The sequence below is a fragment of the Odocoileus virginianus genome, chromosome 11 (genome assembly GCF_023699985.2).
Source record: "Odocoileus virginianus isolate 20LAN1187 ecotype Illinois chromosome 11, Ovbor_1.2, whole genome shotgun sequence".
Taxonomy (NCBI): domain Eukaryota; kingdom Metazoa; phylum Chordata; class Mammalia; order Artiodactyla; family Cervidae; genus Odocoileus; species Odocoileus virginianus.
The window spans coordinates 56,585,740-56,607,862 of NC_069684.1; the positions used below are offsets into that span (position 1 = coordinate 56,585,740).

General features: G+C 44.3%; 1 protein-coding gene and 1 pseudogene across 3 annotated transcripts in view; one reads left to right on the top strand and one right to left on the bottom strand.

The window, feature by feature from the left end:
- TGFB2 (transforming growth factor beta 2) overlaps nt 1-22,123 on the bottom strand; it is a 92,094-nt gene that overhangs the window by 50,885 nt on the left and 19,086 nt on the right. The window lies entirely within an intron of this gene.
- Nucleotides 6,547-6,646, top strand: LOC139037575 (U6 spliceosomal RNA; annotated as a pseudogene).

Consider the following 22,123-nt stretch of genomic DNA (forward strand, 5'->3'; position numbering starts at 1 on the left):
CTGAGTTGGGAAGATCCCCTGGAGGCAGGATACCCACAGTATTCTTGCCTAGAGAATTCCATGGATGAATGGGCCTGGCAGGCTACAGTCCATGGAATGGCAACACAACTGGGTGAGTATAGCTCTACAATAACTGCACGTGTCTAATAAGCCCAGGCTCATGAGTCTAACCAGAGCTTCTAATCTCACATAGGACAGACACATCTTGCTCTTGGTTGGCCTTCTGGGCTTTAAAGGATAACCCTGATGGGAGGAATGTTGGGGTACGCACAAGGGGTGCACAGACAGACACATGAACTTCAAGGCATGTTTAGCAACGTAAACTATCCCTGAGAAGAATCCTAGAATCCCAAAAGCACCTTATGAGTCTGACATATGGAGAGACAGTCAGCATGGACTCAGTCCTATTTGCCCAGACTTCCATCGGACCAGCTTTCCTCCCAAGTCAAGCGTGAGTGAGGAGAAGTGCAATGCGCAAGCGGCGCAGGTCTGGGACAGTGGCCATTCGGCACGCGGAGGGATTTACACGCAGTGTGGGCGGGGCTCTGCAGACGTCAGCCAGAAGAGGACGCGGCGGTGTGCCCTCTAGGAAGATCGCTATGGGGCATCAAAAACCTCTTCCGGGCTCAGTTCCCTGGGCGGGACTAGACTCCAAGGCTGGCAGAGTCACTCCCTACACGTAAGGTCACAGTGGTTGGGATGGCCTTTTCCAGCTTGTCAAGATACCGTGGTACAAGGAAAACCCACTTTTCTTCGCAGCCATCCTTGTCTCTCTCTTAACCCCTACCCAGTGAAAAGTCCTGACAATTTTCAAACGAAGAGACAACTCCAAGGCACGCCTTACTTTGTCCCCTGGGACCCCAACCTGCGTTCCTAGCTTTGTGGGCACACCATCATCTCTGCTGCCCCGTCCCCTGCCCACCCTTCCTCACCACAGCTGACTCGGCCCCAAGCGCTAAATGCACCATCTGACTTCTGATCTCCAAACATGCCAAATGCTGACACACCGCCACGCCCATGCCACATGAATCCTTCACCTAGAAACCCTTTACATTTGGCAAATTCTACTCATTCTTGAAGGTCTGGCCCAGTTTGTCCTCTTTTCAGAAGAATTTCCAGCTCTTCCGGAGCAGAAGCAATCTCTCCCTTCTTTGGGCGCGACAACACTCTTGTGTATGACGGTTCTCTCTTTAGACTTTACCTGATAGATGAGCGCGAGGACTCAGATTCATTTCTGGGTAATAATACTCACTCTTGCTTGTAAGAATCGCTCTAAGGGTTAACTAAGGTAATGACTATGAACACAGCCAGTGCTCAAGAAATGTAAGTTTATATTATCAACAAACCACTGAGAGCAGAGGGGGAAAGGCAGCATCCAGTCTCAGAGTCTGATGCCAGGAAGACTCTCCTAAAGAAGTCACAGAGGTCAAAACCACAGGAGAATCTGAAACCCTGTGGATGGGAGGTAGTTTCTCTTGCCTTTGGAGTCAAACAAACCAGCACAGTCCTTGGCCCTATCTCTCCTATTCAGTGGATAACTGTTAGTATCAGGACCCTATTAGCCCAATCCAATGGACTTATTAGATTTCCTGACCTGTTGGATAACTCACATAAAACCGAGTGTAAAAGGAGATTTCCGGTGATTTTACTATTAAAAGTCACTAACGTGCAGTTTACAACATGCTTTCTTGGATATGATCTCATTTTTTACTTCAGTGACATCTCATTTAGATGCTCTCATACAAGAACAGTGCCTGCTATGAGCCAGCACCCGCCTCTCATTGTACAAATGAAGAGATAGGTTTAGAGCAGGCAAGTCACTCATGCACGCAGTTAGAGCAGTGGCTGAAAATCGCAAACCGAGTCTATCCAGCCCCAACTCCACACTCTTTCTACTGCTCCATGGCCCTTTCTTCCCAATACGGGCTCATGCTGAAGTTCTTCAAGGTGGTAAGTTCCAGAAGAACAGCCAAAGCTCAGTAAATGATGAGCCATCTCTAAGTGTCAGAACCATCCACAGAAGGAGTCAGAAACCTCTGACTGGGAACAGCCAGAGTCTCAGGACAAGGAGAGATGACAGAACCAGATGCCCTTTGAAATGTGACCATCCTGACAACTTATGACACTGTGCTCAAGCTCATTAGACAAGTCTGGTTTTCAGCCTCTTTAATCTTCTGTTTTCCTCAAAGAGCAAATATGGGGAAGGAGACAGACAACACTGAGGGTTCAGAGGCTGAGCTTCTGAAAAGCCTCCTTTAGGTTTTGAAGGTGTGATATGTCTCTCTTATTGCTCCTTCACCGTGGCTCCTTACCAGCCAAGCACATGATGTGTGTGTGTGAGTTTCTAGCTCCTGATTCAATGCTGTCTGTTGCAACTAGGTTGCTGCCACTGAGTGAGGAGACTGGTCTTCATCTTGCCTGTGGTTGTGTTAAAAACCTTCAGTAGGAAACTCTCAAACCTGGTTAAAGGGAGGAAGGGTTTATGTGAGCATGAAAGTGTGAGTCACTCAGTTGTGTGTGATTCTTTGTGACCCCATGGACTGTAGCCTGCCTGGCTTCTCTGTCCATTCTCCAGGGAAGCATATTGTAGTGGGTTGTCATTCCCTCCTCAGGGGATCTTTCCAACCCAGGGATTGGATCCAGGTCTCCTGCATTGGCAGGTGGATTCTTTATCATCTGAGCCATTGGAAGTCCATACACAGGACTACAACTTCTTAGTAAGAATTCCCATTTGCCTCTGAAACTGTGTTGTTTTAGATCTCTCTGTGCCTTTAGAGCTCGTGACCACTTTACAGGGCTCTGGTCAGTCTCAAATATGATGATGTATGTGAAAGGGTTTTGTTAAATGCAAAGTAATCCATAAGTGCAAGGTGGCATGACTGTATTTATGCTTATTCTTTGTTAATATCTTTTTTACATTGAAGTATAATTGACTTACAATATTAGTTTCAGGTGTACAATGGTGATTCAGTATTTTTAAACATTGAAAAATGATCACCATGATAAGTCCCACTATCACCTGTCACCACACAACATTATTATAGTATAATTGACTCTTCCCGATGCTGTGAATTATATCCCAAGATTTATTTATTTAATAATAACTTGTAGTCTGTACCTCTTGGTCTCCCTCACCTATTTTACTTATCTTTCCACTCCCTCTCCTCTGGCAACCACCTGTCTGTTCTCTGAATCTATGAGTCAGTTTCTGCTTTGTTGTTTGGTCACTTGTTTTGTGCTTTAGATATCATGTATAAGTGAAACCATATGGTATTTTTTTCTTCCTCTGTCTGACTTATTTCACTTAGCATAATACCCTCTAGGTCCATTCATGTTGTCACAAATGGCAAGATTTTATTCTTTTTATGGCCGAGTAATATTCCATTGCATGCATATGTGTGTGTGTGTGTGTGTGTGTGTATATACACACATACTACATCTTCTTTATTCATCTATCCATGGACACTTAGGTAGCTTCCTTGTCTTAGCTATTGTAAATAAGGTAGCTAAGAACATGCAGCGTACATGTATCTTTTCAAATGAGTATTTTCGTTTTCTTTAGATGAGTACCCAGAAGTGAAATTGCTGGATCTATTTTGAAATTTTGTAGGAACCTCCATACTGTTTTCTGCAGGAGCTGCAGCACATTCCCTCAGCGCACAAGAGTTCCCTTTCCTCCACATCCTCCCCAACGCTCATTATTTATTCTTTGTTTGGTGACTGTCACTGAAGAAGAATGTACCCGCCACACCTCCTCAGAGGTCACTCAGAGATAACAAGCAATTGCTTACACAAGCTGATCTGTCCCCCCAGAAACAACTTTTGAGGTACATATCCCACTCTTCAGATAAGGAAACCGAGGCTCAGAGCTGGAACCAGAAAGCACTGGTAAGTGGGTTATCAAACCCAAAGCCTGACTCCCACCTCACCACAGAGAAGGATCCTGCAGGTTACAATGCACAAAACCCAAGCCCTCTCCCGGGTCTGTGAGACCACAGCATCATCAGTCCTAAGAATGATACCTGCCCGCGGCCCCGAAGCACCTGTAGCCAACCTTCCCTGAAGCCCCTCAGGTCATCCCCCAAGTTGCCTTTTAGCCAACAGATTTGAGTTTTGCCTTCTGTCCCTTTTTGGCCAGACCCGAGGGATGTGAAGGACTGTCACAGCCCCTGAGCTTAAGGATGAGTGAGGCGGAGCACATGCACAGTAGGTACGCTGCCTCAAGGTCCGCTTTTAATGTGTAAGTTACCAATAATAAAAGCAGCGGGTCAGATTCCTACCTGCATTCTCTCCTTCAAACTTCACAAAAACTCCACAAGGTAGACACTCTTTGTTCCCATTTTGCAGATGAGGACACTAAGGTTTAGGAGGATTCCATCATTTATCTAGGGTAGGGCTGATGATGACACTGAAGCTCCAATACTTTGGCCACCTGATGCGAAGAACTGCCTCATTGGAAAAGACCCTCATGCTCAGAAAGATTGAGAGAAGGAAGAGAAAAAGGTGACAGGAGATGAGATGGTTTGATTACATCACTGACTCCATAGACATGAGTTTGAGGGAACTGAGGGAGATAGTGAAGGACAGGGAAGCTTGTCATGCTGCAGTTAACACATGACTTAGTGACTGAACAACAATATAGCCAATAAGTGGTACAACTTTTAGCACTTCATTTCATAAGGTAAGAGAAATCCATTTACACACAGTCTTGTTTATAACACACGGAGTATTTAACACACCTGCTTTTCTCAGCTTGGCAAACAGACCACATACCCATTAATGCTTTCTCCACCTCAAGTTATTATGATTCTATTCCAACATACATAACAATTTTAATTGTCTACATGAAAAAGGTTATAACTTCTAACCCTACAAAATAATAAATGACAATCCATGGTCATCAAAAAATAAGACACATACCCAGTGCACTCAAAACATGTCTGCTACAAAATTCCTTTTTTCATTTTTAAAAAAATGAATCAAGATGTTTTGGTTGAGGCATGGGGCACCCCATGAATTACTTTATACTATTTAAATGAATCTTAAATAAATTTTCCCTTTATCTCATTTCTACAGAACTGTCACACCACCATAAAATTGCCACGCATGATGAACTCTGTGAGGCAGAAACAAAGGGTGGAGGGGAGGCATTCTTGTATTATTTCACAATTTCTGTGAGGCTCCAGAATGTGGTACTCTCCGGTCAGTGTGTGTTTACACTCTACCTTTCAAGGTGGGGAAATCCAAAGGCAACAGTTTTTCCTTGAAAATGTGTTTCATGGAAAGTTCTTCAGAAGCTTGTGGTTAATTTTGTTGCAGCTTCTAACTCCTTGAAACCTGACTCATAGAACGTATCACCAAATCTGGCATGTAGCTGTGTTAAAATTCTTCAGCAAAAAACTTCCAGAAATCATGGTTAAGGGATAAACAGTTTATGTAAGGGGTGCCGCTTCTTACTGCCTCTGCGCCCAAGAGGAGCCTTCGTAACAATGAAGGCCTGTGACTCCCCCTCCCATGTCACCTGCTTCGCCATCAAACATAAAAGGGACCTCTGAAGGGTACACAAGCAACCTTATCACTGCATTTCCAAATGTTCCTGTGCTTTACTCAATGTAGATTCATATTTACAACAGATGATACATTTTCTTTAAAGGCACACATGCTCTCTTGCAGCTCTGACCTTCCTAAAACATCGCTTACAAATCCCAGGAGGATTCTAATTAACAAAACAGCAGTGGGCTATCCTGTCTAAATGGGAGTGCATCTGTGCTTCTAGGCTTCCCACTGAACCTCTGTTTAGATCATAAGTCCAGCTGCACAGCTCTTCTCTAACATCCCAGGGCAGCATCCACAACTCCCAGGCTCTGTCACATGGCTTCCTTTCCTCCTGGCTGGGAACTGTCTTTCCTTTTGCTTTCTATTCTTCCCTGAAACCTTTCCTAACCATCCAGTGCTTAATTCAAAACCCCAGTTATTTCCAAGAGGACTGTGAAAATAATGTACAGTAGACTTGTCTCATGTGACAACCTCCTAGCCTCCATAGATACTAATTTTCAAAAACTGAGATGAAGGGGATTTCCCTGGTGGCCCAGTGGCTAAGACACTTTGTTTCCAGTGCAAGGGGTCCAGGTTCTATCTCTGGTTAGGGACTTAGATCCCACGTGCCACATCAAAGGCCTGATGCAGCCAAGTAAATCAATAAAAATAAATATTTTTTAATAATTGAGATGAGGTATCAAAAGAGAAAGAGCACATCATAGCTCCATATACCACCAGAACTTGAAAGCCCATTAAAGACCTGCGCTCCTAAGAAAACTAGAGACAGTATTTGATGATGATCTTAGCATTATGTTGGGAGCAGGAGTCAGTGACTTTCATCCTCCTCTTCCTAACCCTGACTCCTTTCCCTAAACACTAGCTGTTTCACCAAAGGCAAGTTACTCCTCTCTCCTCTGCTTCAAGATTTTGTTGAAGGCATCCCTTTCTGCACACGTAAAACCTGTGCATTTCACTATATGCAAATGGTGCTTCCATTAAGAATGGGGAGTGCTCACTTTGGCAGCACATATACTAAAGTGGGAACAACACAGAGAAGATTTGCATGGTCTCTTTGTGAATGCAAATTCACAAAGCATTCCATATTTGGGGTTGGGGGGGCATTGAGTTGGGAGTTTGGGATTAGCAGATGCAAACTATTATATGTAGACTGGATAAATAACAAGATCCTACTGTATAGCACAGGGAACTATATTCAATATCCTGTAATCAACTATATGGAAAAGAATATTAAAAAGAATATATATACATATATAAAACTGAATCACTTTGCTGTATACCAGAGACTAACACAGTATTGCAAATCAACCATACTTCAATTAAAAAAAAAAACAATAAGAAAAAAAGAATGGGGAAAAAAGAAACTAGAAGGATAACAATGCATATAAATAATTTAAAAATAATATCTCTAAGAAATTTCCTACAAAAGAAATACTAGTCCCAGGAAGTTGTACAGAAGAACTTCACTAGACTTTTAGGAAATACATCATTCTAAACCATGCAGACTATCCCAGAGAAAGTACTGGGGAAATATCCCAATTCACTCAGGCAGGCAGTATACACTTGATGCCAAAACAGAATCAGAAAAGGAGATGAAGAGACCAAATCCACTCATGAAACAAAATCCATTCTGCAAAATAGTAGCATAACCAAGGTCTGTCATATTTATGACCCCCTCCACCACCACCACACTTTGAAATGATGAAACATCATCCTTTGGATTCAGTTCCTGTGACAAACGTCCAGTTCAGGACACAGCGGCACTGTGAAGGTAGTAAAGAAAAATTCTGAATTTCCACAGAGAAAGAAACCTGTCTACCGACTTCAGTGTGGAAGTGAAACCAAGTGCTTAAGACTAGTCCCTTTATCAGTCTCGCCAGAGCCGCTGCTGCGGGGCGTCAGGGGCCCTGCTCCAGTGTGGATGGGACTCTTGGAGCGACTTCGTCTATGCTGGGGGCGACTTCTTCCACTGACAACCCTCACCAAAGAGCTTCATTTCACACCTTTGCTTTTATAATTTTCCATCTTCAGCTAAAAATACAGCTTTTTGGGTGAGATTCAACCAAAGCATCACCCACCCCACCCCCCAAAGCCAAGGGAGCAGTAGCGAATAAGGGCTCTTGCAAGGGGCCCCCAGGCAAACTAGCTCTTCTGTTTATATTTCCAGCCTCACTGGAAGACGGCCCTGAGCACTTCGGGTGGGGGCAGGGGGCTGCTGCCAATGCTCTGGCTTCACTTTCAGTCAAACACTCCTACGCCAAAAAAATAGAAAAAAATACCAGCTATGGTGAGGGTGCTGATGGCAGCCCCCATCCGGGAAGGGCAGAAAGAACTAGAGACCGGTTTCACCATCTCCTTTTGCTGACCTAGGGGATCTTTTCTCTATTTACTCATCTGATGAAGTGATGATGAAAGTAAAATATGGTTCATTACACATGTGCTGCTGTGGCAACTGCTGACCTCTTTGATTTGAAAATCATTCTCGTCTCCTCCAGCCTATGACTGCCTCACTGTTTGTGCATGGACACACGTGTGCACCACACACATACACACACACACACACTCTTAATCACACTGTCTCATTTACTAGCTCTGTTTATTAACACACAGGGTTCAGGATAGGCTGTCTGAAATGGCCTCCAGCCCCTTCTCCCAACCGAGGGACACCACAGAGAGCGGTGCTTGTCCGGAGTTTTAGGATGGGCTTGTTTGTAAGCTCAGCACTGCCAGCTGATGAAGACAGTGCTATAACGCAAGATTTAAGGTCTGGGACTCAGCAGCCCCCGATTCTGCTTTGACTTTGTCACTTTAAAAAGCTGGCTGTGGGCACCTCTCTTCAGCTTTCTAGGTCTCAGTTTCCTCACCTGTAGGGAGCGAGGAACACCTGCCTGGCAGGGAGGCTGGGAAGGTCAGAGGAAGGGAGACCCAAGAGAGGCTACAGGGAGTGAGTCAGCCCCACTTGGCCATCTTTACCTCCTTTCTCCAAATCAGTTTTACTAAAGTCAAAATAAAGACAGACTTTGGAAGAGAACTAAATATGTGAGCTTGGGCAATCTATTTATGTCTCTAAACCACGCTGAAAGTAAAAGTCGCTCCGTCGTGTCCAACTCTGTGCGACCCCGTGGACTATACAGCCCGTGGAATTCTCCAGGCCAGAATACTGGAGTGGGTAGCCTTTCCCTTCTCCAAGGGATTTTTCCAACCCAAGGATTGAACCCAGCTCTCCCACATTGCAGGCGGATTCTCTACCAGCTGAGCCACAAGGGAAGCCCAAGAATACTGGAGTGGGTAGCCCATCCCTTCTCCAGGGGATCTCCCTGATCCAGGAATCGAACTGGGGTCTCCTGCATTGCAGGCAGATTCTTTACCAACTGAGCATCAGGGAAGCCCTGAGCTGCATCACCCCCATCTATAAAATGGGGACAAGACAGCATCTATCACCTAGAGACGTGAGGATAAAATAGGATTGTGAAAGCAAAAGCACTCTGCCCTATGAGTTTGCTGGGCACCCCAACCATGTAAGGTCTGTTATTTTTTCCTAGATTCCCGGCTGCCAGGAAAAAGGCTTGTTTCTGGCAGATCTGTGCTCACCTCCCCAGCTCCCTGCTCGTTCGGGGATGCCTCTGCACACGGAGCTCCCTTCCCAGCAGCCAGGCCCGCCCCGACTCTGGGCAGCTCTGCTCTTCATCTCCAGATGAAGCAAAAATCTGGTAAATATTACACTTACAAGGTAACAGGTCTGGAATGCTCGGCATCCCAGCGGAGCACAGTTGCTTCTTGGCATTCAGACACATATAGGCTGCAGCCCAGGGCCAACTACATTTGGCTGCTTTGTGTAAATCAAATAAAGATATTAAAAATCTTCCAACTCTATCAACATCTGTACTGTTTGCTAATCAGAGGGGTGAGTTTTAAAAAGTCATCTGGAGAGAACTTGGCATGTTGACTGCTCTTTTCAGTTTCATCCCAAAGGAGTGCTGCGTGGGTGGATATTCGCCACATAGGTTTCTCATATATATAAGTGATTTCTATATTTTAAGCCAGGTGGACTCTGCTTTCAGACCTCACTGCCTTTCCCCAAACAGTTTTCTGGAGCAGTTTTCATTCCAGAGTTTGTGCCCTCAACCATGACACAGCGCTGCTACTTCTGTGTCACATGATCAGCTCAAGGGTCAATTAATGGGAGTGATGATGATAATGGCAGATATGGGGGAGTCCTGTTTCTTCCCCTCATTAGCTACGGATCTGGGGAGTGATTTCGTCTATCTCTGTGCCTTGGTTTCTTCCCATGTGAAATGGAGAAAATAATAATATCTACCTAGTATTGCCAGGATCAAATGAGTCAGTTATCTCTAAAGTGCTTAGGAAGGTCCCTAGGGTAGAAGCACTACATGGATATAAGTAATAAATGTTATTATTATAAATATTGTTCTTTTTGCTGTTATTGTTTATTTTGGACCAAATACTAATTGTGAATAAAAAAAACTAGATACAGATTCTTAGCAAAGGGTGACTGGTTGCCCCCATAAGTAAAAGAAGTTAAGTGTAATTAGGCATCTTTAGGTCCACCTTTCTCTCCATTAACTAGCAGCAAGTAGAGAAAAGTGGTAAAATCAGATTCTAACACAGCTGTGACTTAAACTTTGGGCTTCACTGATTTGATCAGGACTGAACTTCCCTCAGTTAAGAGTACAGAAACAGGACGCCGTTTTCAATCGGCTTCGTCTTACTTTCCGAATAGCTGACCTCGGCACTTTTAAAGAAAACCTCCTCCCAAGTGGCAACCTTGAGAAAAAATATCAAGGCGGACTTGGAGCATTAGGCGGGAACAAAGGTACACGCTGTCCTAAGAATAAAGGAAATAGAGTACACTCTTCTCTCGGTCTGCTTTGACAGCGAAAGGTAATTGTGAAGCCTGACATCCCCTGTGGGTAATTCTGGAAGGTCCGGGATTTCCAGGATGACAGCTCAAGGCAGACACCCTTCTGGCTTCACTGGCCTGGGAAGGTGCTGCCCCATGAGGAATGGCCAAGTCCAGACAGCGAGCAGGTGAAGGCTGCCCTCGTCCTTTGCACACCTGTCTCCCACCCTCCCTTCCTCTCCTCCCCTCTGGGCTCCCCATGCATTCACAACCCCTACGGCTGCCTGAGGTCCCTGCTGCGTAAGAACAAGAGGGAAAAAGCAGTACAAGACACATAAGGAATGAAAACGAAGCTGAGGGCTAGTGGGGACCTCAAGATTCCCATTACAGAGGATGCAACAGGAAGCCAGTTGTACCGGCAGAGAGAGGGCAAGACTGTTTACTCGGTGAGGTTTGCTGGGACCTCAGGCCACATCCTCTGGACACATCTATCCTGTGTCCCTGTGACACTGAGGCCACAGACACCCCAGAACAGGACGGGGCTTCCCAGGGGTCAGGATGGGACATGTGAGACAACACAGGAGCGGGCAGACCAGCCCAAGAGGGGGACTTGCTGTTCTCGGTATTCAAAGAAGCCTGCCTTTCTCCATACAGAGGCTACGACAGGGAGAGGCACTAAACTGAATGAATCACAGTGCTGATTGGGGGGTGGGGCTGGCGGGGAGGGATGTCCTTGTGGTTAACCACATTTTACTGGGCTTTTTATTGATTGCAGTTGTATTGAAAGAGACATGACTCAGACATACCGTATCTGAAGCCACGTAAAGCAGTGGATTCTAATGGAATTTCAATGTATGGAAATGTCAAGAACTGTACTCTGAGATGTGAAAAGCTTTGCTATCAACACAGACATCATTTGCTTCTGTCCTTTAACAGCTGAAGGAGACACCGATTTTCCTATTTCCCTTTCAATACGGAGGTTGTGGCTATTCACCGCTCTGGTACACGTAGCAATCTGCATACGATACGCATCAAATTTTTTTTTAAAGCTGTTTTTATGCCTCAATCATTTTGCCTTTGTGTTACCATTGATATCACTGGCCTTGGCTTGTAGATATCATTCAGCAACTTTTGAATGGTTCTGCTGCTTTGTGTAGGGTGGTGGGTATATCAACTTGTTTTCACAAATAGGGTATACGCTACTTGGGGGCAGGTATAATAGAAGAATAACAATAAAAAGAATAAGAAGAACATTGACAAAAGCAACATCACACGTTTTGAGGCACACACCCTCTGTCATGTACCCACCATGATTATTGCATTCTGGTGTGAGCTAAGAAACTGAGGCTTAAAGAAGGAGCATGCCCAATCATTATTCTATAAAAATAAATCTGATGTCTCCACTCATATCTGTGTCTTGTGATCACCGTGCCTTCCCCTGGGCTAGCTGTACTGCCTCCTCTGGGGAGGGGCGGGGGGTCCTCCTCTACTCTCCCCATTTTTATCCACCTCTGTGATTCAGGCAGCAAGCCCTGGAGGCAATACATGCTCAGTGAATATTTACTGAATTAAATTGAATCAAACAATATTTTCCACATTACTGTTTTCAGGGACAGTCCAGGAAGAGATTACAGTAAAATAACACACACAAAAATGTAAACTGAAAACAAAAGTATGATCAGGAGCCTACATGGTGTATTTTCTAATATTTTGTTCATTTCATAGCAGCCTAATTTGGCAAACAAGAGTGAACTGGAATATATCTCAAAGGTTAATATGTATATAAGTATGCATGTATATCATGTATAATATTGTCCATATATAATGAAAACCTGCAAAATGCTTAAAAATAAAGTGAAATAACAAGGGAGAGAGATGTACCACTTAGTTGCAGAAATAGTTACTAACAAAGAGAGTTCTTTTAGGCAGGTTCTGAGAATTTTGAGTCCTTCTGATACAACAGAGAATATCATTCTACCTTATTTACCTCTACCAATGTTTAAGTGATAGCTCCAATATTACTTTTGTCTAACAGAAATTGGTACTATCAATTTTCTCCTAGGCTTAAAAAATATCTATCACTTGCTTTGCTCAATGTATGACTTGGTATTAAAAATATGGGCTGGAATTTCTGGTTTTCTTAGAATTCTCAGAATACAAAAAGCAGGAAAAGTTAAGTCTTTACTGATCACCTTGAATGAATGAATGAATAAAAAATATATTCACTCCCTGCCATATGCAAGGCATTTTTAATTTTAATCTAAGTACCATTAAAAAGAGTATTTTAAAAAATTCTCATTTTAAAGAAGAGAAAAATGAGGTTCAGAGAGGGTAAGTGACTCGCCTAATATTTCACAGTCAGGATTTTTACCCAGAATTCTCCTTTATGCAAAATCTATGTTTTCTTTCTATTATATCACAGACTGTGTCACACTCGAGAGTCATCTTTGGCTCATGTGTGAGTCACTTTCTTGGCTTATCAACAGTAGGCTGGGATTAAAAAACTAAAGGTTGACATCCTCATAGAGTTGAAAGGAAGGGACCACCGTCTGTTATAACAAAGCAAAAGAAACAGAGAGGCCCATTATATGAACTCGTCTGTCTAGACAGATGACTAAATAGGGGTCCCTCCAGGGTTAGACTTGAATTTCCTCTGTTCAGCCTGTTGGATAGTTAGCAATAAAAAAAAAAAAAATTGCTCAAAGGCTGTGGTACTAATCCAAGCCCTCCTACACGACCCAGAGAGTAGTTTAAAAGTCATTTCTGTGCAGCCTGCATGTGTTAAAGTTTCAAGCAGAAATTAGATTGAGAGGCAAAGAGCCCTAAAAATACTTGTACTGTCTGGCTGAGGACCCAACTGCCCCTTTATAACTCCAGGGACAGCAGTTTGAACCCACAGCAGGAGCGGGGGCTAATCTAGGTGTTCCCATGGGACCATCCACGACAAGAATGCATCAACGTTGGGCTTGGCTTTCCCATGGGCTGACAAGTAACTTGCCTCTTTCTCTCTCCACTCCTAGGGACTCTGAATTTTACCAACTTATAACATGAAAAATGCTGCTGAGACTGAAGAAAAAGGCAGTGTCCTTTCATCCAGGCTGAGAGATACAAACAGAGGTCAGTGATAATAAGATTGTTTTAACCCTACTAATATTGCTGTGTGTAGTATACAAAAAGTTACCCCAGGAAGGAATTAGGAGTTGGCTAACTGACCAAGTGGCCCCATGGAGAAACTGGGAACAGACCAGTGGACTAAGACCTCGCTCATTTCCCAAGAAATCCTTAGCAATATGCTATTTCTATTATGGTCCATATTTGCAACGTTCATTCACTCCCTCACTTAACAAATATTTACTGGATGCCTCAATCTGCAACATTCTTTCACATGTATGGGTATACATAGGGTGGCCAAGAGCTGGAGATGGAATTTCCAGGGCCTTGGTCTGGTCCCATTCTGAACTTTTAAAGGGCATTGAAGGATTAATGGAGTAGTTTAAGAACTCAGATTTACTAGCCTGAAAATAAAAAAAAGTTGTTCTTATATAGGGAGGAAGAAAATGAAAAATGCCAGGATTTTACCTTGCACACTCCAGTAATTACCTGGTGTGGATAAGAGAATCACTTAAGGATACCATACAGTGTACAAGTTTGGATAAGAAGCAACCATTGTCGTTCCTCAGACGGGGAATACAGGAGGTAAAGACGAGCTAAACTCAGAAGCCACTGCCTAATTCCAACACTGTCATTTAAGTCATTGGGTTCTGCTGCTCACTCTGAATTTCCACAGGTTTGGGGGAGACAAATAATGGCTTCAAAAGAAAATAAGAAAGCCATCCAAATATATCTTTTTTTTTCTTCCTTCTTCAGAAAAGAACGATCTCCCTTAAATATAGTTATATATTATTTTCACTCAGTGAATTCTCCTTTCTTGACATCACATCCCTTCACCCCAAATATTCTTGTTCATATTTAACTTTATCGTCTTAGGGGAGTGACTGAGTTCGATGAGCTTTGGAGCCAGAAAGACCAAGTTCAAGTTCTGGCTCTGCCACTGGTTATCTACGTGACTGTAGGGAAATTACGTGATGTCTGTAAGCCTCAGTTTCCTCATCTATAAAACTGAAAATAACAGTAGTGTTTATCCTATGATGTGCTGGGCTGTGCTAAGTCACTCAGTTATGTCTCACACTTTGTGACCCCATGACTGTAGCCCACCAGGCTCCTCTGTTCATGGGGATTCTCCAGGCAAGAACACTGGAGTGGGTTGTCATGCCCTCCTCCAGGGGATCTTCCCAAGTCAGGGATCGAACCCAGGTCTCCCGCATTGCAGGCAGATTCTTTACCATCTGAGCCACCAGGGAAGCCCAAGAATACTGGAGTGGGCAGCCTATCTCTTCTCCAGGGGAACTTCCCGACCCAGGAATCGAACTGGGGTCTCCTGCATTACAGGTGGATTCTTTACAAGATGATCTAACAGGGAAGCCCTGTTTATCCTATAGGGCTAATACAAAGATTAGCACAGTGCCTATATAAGTATGCAATAACTAACAATGATCAATATCATTACTATTCATTTTCTTATTACTAAAGCCAGGATCCAGCCTCTTCATTCATCAACAGCCCACCTAGATCTTTGCCTTTTTCCATGCAGAAATTCGTGCAGAAACTCATTTTAAAAAAAAATGAGTTAGCTAGACAAAAATCACAGTAGCAAATGTTACATAAACTCCCAAAACAGAGGTTCTCAAATCTGGCTGCATGTCAGAATGCCCTGGGCAGCTGTTTAAAACTAAAGGTGCCAGCTCCCACCCCAGACCAACCAAATCAGAATTTCTGGAGGTGGACCCCAGTCTGAGTTTATGAGTTTTATATTGTACGCAGTGAAGCTGAGCATCTCAGTAGCAGAGCAGCCAAGCAGAGGCCATAGCCCTGAGGGTCAGCCCTTGCAGGAGAGGATCCGAGCGCTCTGATATCTGAAGTCCAAGCTTTTGTCACAGTACCAGCATACCTGTGGGTGAGCTGGTCCTGACGCTTCCCCTGTTCAGTTTCTGAAAACCAGTCAGCTCTCTCCCTAACAATAACACTCGAGTCAACCATCCCTGAAGCCACAGTGGCCGCGGTACCACAGGGAGCTGCCCTCCTGCTCTCCTGAAAACACACAATGGACGAGGTAAATAGCAGCCTTGAGAAAACAAGCAACTCAGAGCAGAAAAACAAAGAAGCAACCCCTGCCGTGGACGTGAACACAAACGAATCAGCGCCACTTCAGAGCAAAGATACAGTCCAACTGAAGATTAGAAAAATATGGTCTGACCGTTTAGATTTCACAAGGATCCAAAACCAATTTAGAGTCCAGTCGGTGGACAAAGTTCACATTCAGCAAAACAGCTCCAGCAGTTGCATCATCCACACAACAGGGCGATTCAGAAATACAGATGTCCAGCCATGTGCAAAACAATGCTTTCATTTTTTTCTGCTCTTTCCCACTGCTGACCCCAAAAGCAGGATGGAGATGCTCAGCATCTGCTACTACTAAGAATAGGCTGCTGAGATGATGGGGAACTTGCAAGCAGGGAGTTACCCAGCGTGCTCAGGGGCATTCAGAGCGGGTGGCTGCTGCCCCTGGGTTGAGAGGGGCACAGGAGATGCCCTGTGCCAGGCGGGGTCATTCTGCAGTATTCTCACTGGACACAGCAGGAAGGAGCCTGATACTAACCCTTTGACCTCATCAGTCACTGTCAGGAGACTAAGGCTCAGGTAACATAGAATTTGAGGGAGCCACACGGTACTACTCAATGTTTAATTCATTCAATTGGTGTGGAACTCATACAAAAGAGATAAGAAATAGGAGAGTCATGGTACCTCTAGCTATAGCTAAGCATCTTCAGACTACAGTCGCATAGAAACTTAACCTGGATTACGAAGAATGCTTACCAGATGCTGCTGGGCACGTCAGGAACATATTGGCAACCTGAGACCCTAAGGCGAAGAGATGTGAGAACATGTTTTGGAGGTAAGCCTGAGTTTCCCTGACACACATACATTTCACATAACATATCAGGACTTGCTTCCTAAACCTAGCACTACCAACTCTGCCTCTGACACCAAACAAACTTGTTTTGGTTGGAGGAATAAGTTGTATATAAAAATGAAGGGAACTTCCCTGGCGGTCCAGTGGTTAAGACTGCCTTCCAATGCAGGGATGTGGGTTCAATCCGTGGTCAGGGAGTTAAGATCCCACATGTCCCATAGCCAAAAAACCAAAACATAAAGCAGAAGCAATATTGTAACAAATTCAACAAAGACTTTAAAAATAATAATAAAATAAAAGTGGAGCAGAAGGAATTTGATGTCTGTCTTACAAAGCCAACTGACTAAGTATTCAGCAAATACCCATCATAAAGCTCCTTATAATTCCATGGAGAAAGCAAAAGTGTGGATCCATCCATGCCATGCCATCAACATGGAAAGTTTTTAACATGGGTGAAATCCTTCTCTTTTCCCCAACTCCTCCACTTACACTGTGGTAGACTATACCATTTGGTCAAAATCCTCTTATCTAGACCCACCGCCAAATAGATCTTTTTCTTGCAGCCCTTCTGGCCCTACTGAAGTCATGCTTGGCCACTGGAATGTAGTTGTGGATAACTGTACATCTCCTGTGGTCCAGCCAGGAGGTCAGCATGCCCAGGTTAGACGCTGCTCCCTCAGCCTGGATCCCACAGCGAAAGATGTCATGGAGCAGAGCTACTGCCAACCCACAAATCCATAGAATATAAGTGAGGGATCCACCTTTGTGATGTGCCCTTAAGAAGAAGGGGAAAGAAGTTCTAATGACTCTGAACTTGTATAATGGATTTTATACACCAAGGGTCCATTGTGTCTTCTGAATAACAAATACCTGATATAATGATCTTGCCCTGTTCTCCAGCTTTACTACTTCTTAGTGGGTCTCCTGTAAGTATACATTCAATTTTTCAAAGACATTAAGTGCCTCTGATGTTTCATGATTCATCAAGACAGGAGTCATACAAGCTCAAAGAGGGAGAAAATATGAAAGGGCAAATCTTCCCTTTCAAGAAAACTGAAAACTTCCTAGTACTGCTGATTGACTGCCAAACTACCCTCCCAAAGGTCATCTTTTCAAGCAGCAAATACCAGCTCCCCCTGAGAAGGCATCCTTGACCTCTCTAGAGCAAGTCCATCAATTCTTCTGACCTCTCAGACCCTTACTTATAATCAACCACATGGTGTCAGCTTCTCAGTTTGGTTGGGCTGGTTTGGTCTGCCTGAGCTTCTCACTAAGGCAAAGGCTCCTGAAGTCAGGATCTGGGCTCTGTTACTCATCCATTAGCAGAGCTCACAGAGCACCTGAATGCGGTAGACTCGATTGACATGTCTTATACAGACGGATGAAGGGATCGAACCAACATCCCAGAGTACAGTCTTGCTGCTCAAAACTTAAAACTTGGAACACAAATTCTGGTCCAACAGAAATGCTTTTTGACTGATAAGAGACATAGTTTTACACATTCCCTGGCTTATGACCTCATTTCAAAGTTTAGGCAAACATACAAGGCACAGCTGGACAGATCCAAAGAGCCTTCCAAGTCTGACTTTCCACTTCCTACAGGAAGAGACAGCTTGTCATTCTCAGAGGCCAGCTGTGGTCACCTATGAGTGTAGTGTCTTGTGTTCCTGGTCATGAATCAAGGATGGCCATGACTAAGCAGTCCAGTAAGTAAGCCTCCAGCAGCGGCCATTCCACACTTGTCAGCACAAGACTGGAGACCCAAGAGGTTATTTTCATACACAGAAAGTGCAAAGGTAGCTTCTTTCCAGAAAGGAAGGGGGTGGGTTGCCAGTAATTCAGGAGTGTCCATTTAAAACAAACAAACAAACAAAACATATTCTATATACAGAACCCATTTGTGACCTGCCTATCAAATTATCTGTTACAGAATGAACTCAGCACAAGGGAGGTCTTGTTGAAGTTCCTAGTTGTTGGAACTTCCTTGTGCTGAGTGCCTTCCCAGTGCATTGCCAAGACCAGCTCACTGGGCTTCCTGCTCCCGCCTTGGTCACTGTCCTCAATTTTGCCACAGAACCCCTTGGCTAAAACCACCCTTCTCCCCATTTGATTCAGAGGAAAAACCACAGACTTGGCAATGGCCTCCAAGGCCCCACCTGACCCATCTGTCATTATCTCTCTAATCTCATCTCCTAGCATACTTCTGATCAAATTGCAACTCACCTCCCCACTGCCTCCTCCCCACTGTTGCTGATTTTCTGCCCTATCCCATTGACCACATTCTACCATTCTCATCTCATCTTTTTAATTGTCTATCTTCTTTCTCCAAAATGTGAAGTTCCCCAAGGGCAAAGTTTTCTGTTTTATTCATTGATGGCATCACTAGTGCCTAGATGGATGCCTAGTACATTGCGGCAATGAACACTGGAGTGAATGACTGTATCGTAAGAATGTCTCGTATTTACCTTCATCTTCCTATGATCTTTGCACGCATTAGACATCTATCTTACAACTAGATTTATATTTGTAGTGCATGTAGAGACCTTTCTAGTGGAAGGCTGGCTGGGAAGTAGAATGAATACGACTAGTCATTCTTTTCCTGCTTCAATAGAAAAATGCTTACTCCCATTGTTTAAATCTGCAAAGTGATGAGCGTTCTTATAATATTAAAGACTTTAAACTTCCTGTTTTCCAGTGGTTATTAAGCCTGACCAGTATAATCCTAGGGCAGCTATAAAGTAACCACTGTAGTTAGTGCCTTTTCCTCTGGTGTTAGTTCACTGTTATATTTACTCTTCACCACATAGCAAACAACCTAGCTCTCAAACTGGTAGAAATAACAGAGAAATCACTTGGGGCACAAAGACAATTTCTGGGCATGTTTATTTTTAAAAATGCTTTTTTGTTTGTTTAGTGATACACAGCACATAGAAGAACTGGCTATTTCTCTATCTTGATCGTCAAAAACACTACAGTAGTTATAGAATAGCCATACTGTGTGGTTGGATTCAAAATACTGGATGGTTCTAAAACAACATCAAAATAACAGGAGATCTAGGTTGCACAAAGAAAATACCAAGTCATTTATTATTAACTTTTTCTGTTTAATATCTGGGTCAGATTTTCACCTGCTCGAATACCTCTGGTTGAAAAAAACAAGACCAAAACACTATTTGGAAAGAGAAAACTTCAGTTACTTGGAACTGAGTTGGGCTGAGTGAGTAGAGTTTACATTCCATTGTTGGCGAGATCCTTACCCCGTGGAATGTCTCAGAACAGATTTCAGGCCATGAAGAGGTCAGCGGTGCTTTGACCAAACACTACCTCAGCGAATTAAACATTATACATTGGCTACGGCATTATAAATTGTACATCACTTGCACATTATACATTTATTTTGAAACTGCGCTGCCCAATCCAGCCTCACAGGGAGGCATTCACTCACATGCATAACCTCCCAAGGAGGCCTCCACCCGCTGCCACGTGGTCATCTGCCTGCACATTCACAGCCCCTCTGTGATGAGTGGTAAGCAGGGGTGATGTGTGACCAGCATGATTAACCACGGACCTAACTCAATCATTGTATGCATTTGGGGACATGGAGAGCACAAGGTGAAAACATGATCATGCTATGGATTCGGGTCTCACACTTGCGGGACCAGCTGATCAAACAGAGGCCCTGCTAGATCTGAATCCTTCAGGCTGAAGGACTCGGAGTAAACAGACCGGCAGAATAGGAGCCTCCACTGCCTCAGCCTAGTTGGGGCAGGCGCACCTGCACTGCCTTTTAAAGGTACAGACTCGGTTCCACCCGCCCCGGGGACTCTGACTCAAGACAGGTCCGGGAATCTGCTTCTGGTGACCCTTCGGAAGGTACAAAAAAATGCAGGCCACGCTCTGAGAAGCCCACCTTTAAATCTGAACCATGCTAACAAAAGGCATCACATTCAGCAAATACTTAAAGAACAAAGCTGGATTTGCCTTCATGACTCTTAACCCATTCCTTCCTGGAGAGACCCTCTAGACTGTTTATCTCCTGGACTCATCTATCTTAGCAGAAAAATCTTCAGGCAGGCTAAGCTCATCTCAACCTACATTTTGGAGGAGAGTGAACTTAAAGGGGGGCGGGAAATGATGGAGCAGCCACATAGGCTTCGAGGAGCAAGGACGACGTCTTCCTCCAGGGGATCTGATGTAAAACTGAGGAGGCATCAGCGCTGCCAGTCCAAGCATAGGTGTCAGGACACGTTGTGATAACTACACCCAGGTTAGAGAGGGAGGGAGGAAAGTCAGAGGCACCCCACCACCCCCCGCCCCGACTCCCTGCAGCCACTCCCAGCATCTCCTTGGAATAGAGAGGCGGTTCACACAAGGTGACAGGGATGACCCTCGAGCCGCTTGGCACTAGCCAGCCTCCACTTAACGAGTGTTCAGAATCACAGTCAGCATGGAGAAATTCACCCTGACCCTGGATGCCTGCCCCCTGGCATCGGCTCACTTACATTTTTACTCAATTACTATTTCTAAGAACAGAGACCAAAAAAAAAAAAAAAAATCGCAGAGCCCCACTGCTCAGCAGTCTTGCATGGAAGGTCTGGAAGGGTCTGCAGGCTTGACTCCCAGGCGGGAAGCTGGGTGGGGCAGGAGGGCCTCCCACTGAACAGGGATCTCTTTCCCCGGCCACACCCTCTGAGACACTCCTGATTTTCCCAGACTCAGGAGGGGCAGGGTGGGTTTCCAATGTTTTTCCACCAAAGAAAGGGGGAAGCTTGCACCCATTAAATGACCGAAAATAACCCCAAGTGAGAAGGCGTGTCCGAGGCCAAGTGGAAGGGTAGACCTCTCCACTTGTTGACTATGAGGAAAAGATGAAAAGGAAATGAATCCACAGTGGTAGGTAAGGAAATTATAAAATAATAATGGGATGGGATTCCCAAGGGAAACAAAAGGAAGGCAAAAAAAAAAAGAAGAAGTTTGGGGTCTCTGTGGGGTGGTGGAGGGCACGCGGGCCAGACCTGAATTCAGAATTTGCCTCTCCTCCCTTTGCTAGTTTGATGACTGAGGACAAGGTATTCACCTCTCCAAGCCAGAGTTCCCTGAAAAATGGGGACTTCATCCCACCCTCGCCACCCAACCAACGTGGGGAGGATAAGGATGACATGCCTTCAGTACCAGGGACGTGGGGGCGGGGTGGGGAGACTGGAATTCAACACATGTTTTCCTTCTCTCATCCCTTTCCCTCGTCTTTTCCAACAAGCTGACAAAACAAACAAACAAACAAAAATCAGACAATTAACTCCTTGGTTTAGACAGTACAATAAAATACAAATTTAGAGATGGAAAACCAAATACAATCTGCCTTACAAATGGGAACTTAAGCATGTGTGAAGCCATTCACTCTTTCTATTCACATGGCAGCTTCTAGCCATTCTGAGGCATTCTGTATGCAAATAAATATACATTCTCAATGGAATTAGTTTTGTTTTTGAGGAAAGCCCAGCTTAGGTCACTGTAAATAAACTATTTCATTTCTTGATTCCTTGATTCCTAAAGAGCAAGCTTAGTAGCTCAGTTGGTAAAGAATCTGCCTGCAGTGCAGGAGACCCAGATCTTCCCCTGGGTCAGGAAGATCCCCTGGAGAAGGAAATGGCAATCCCCTCCAGTACTCTTGCCTG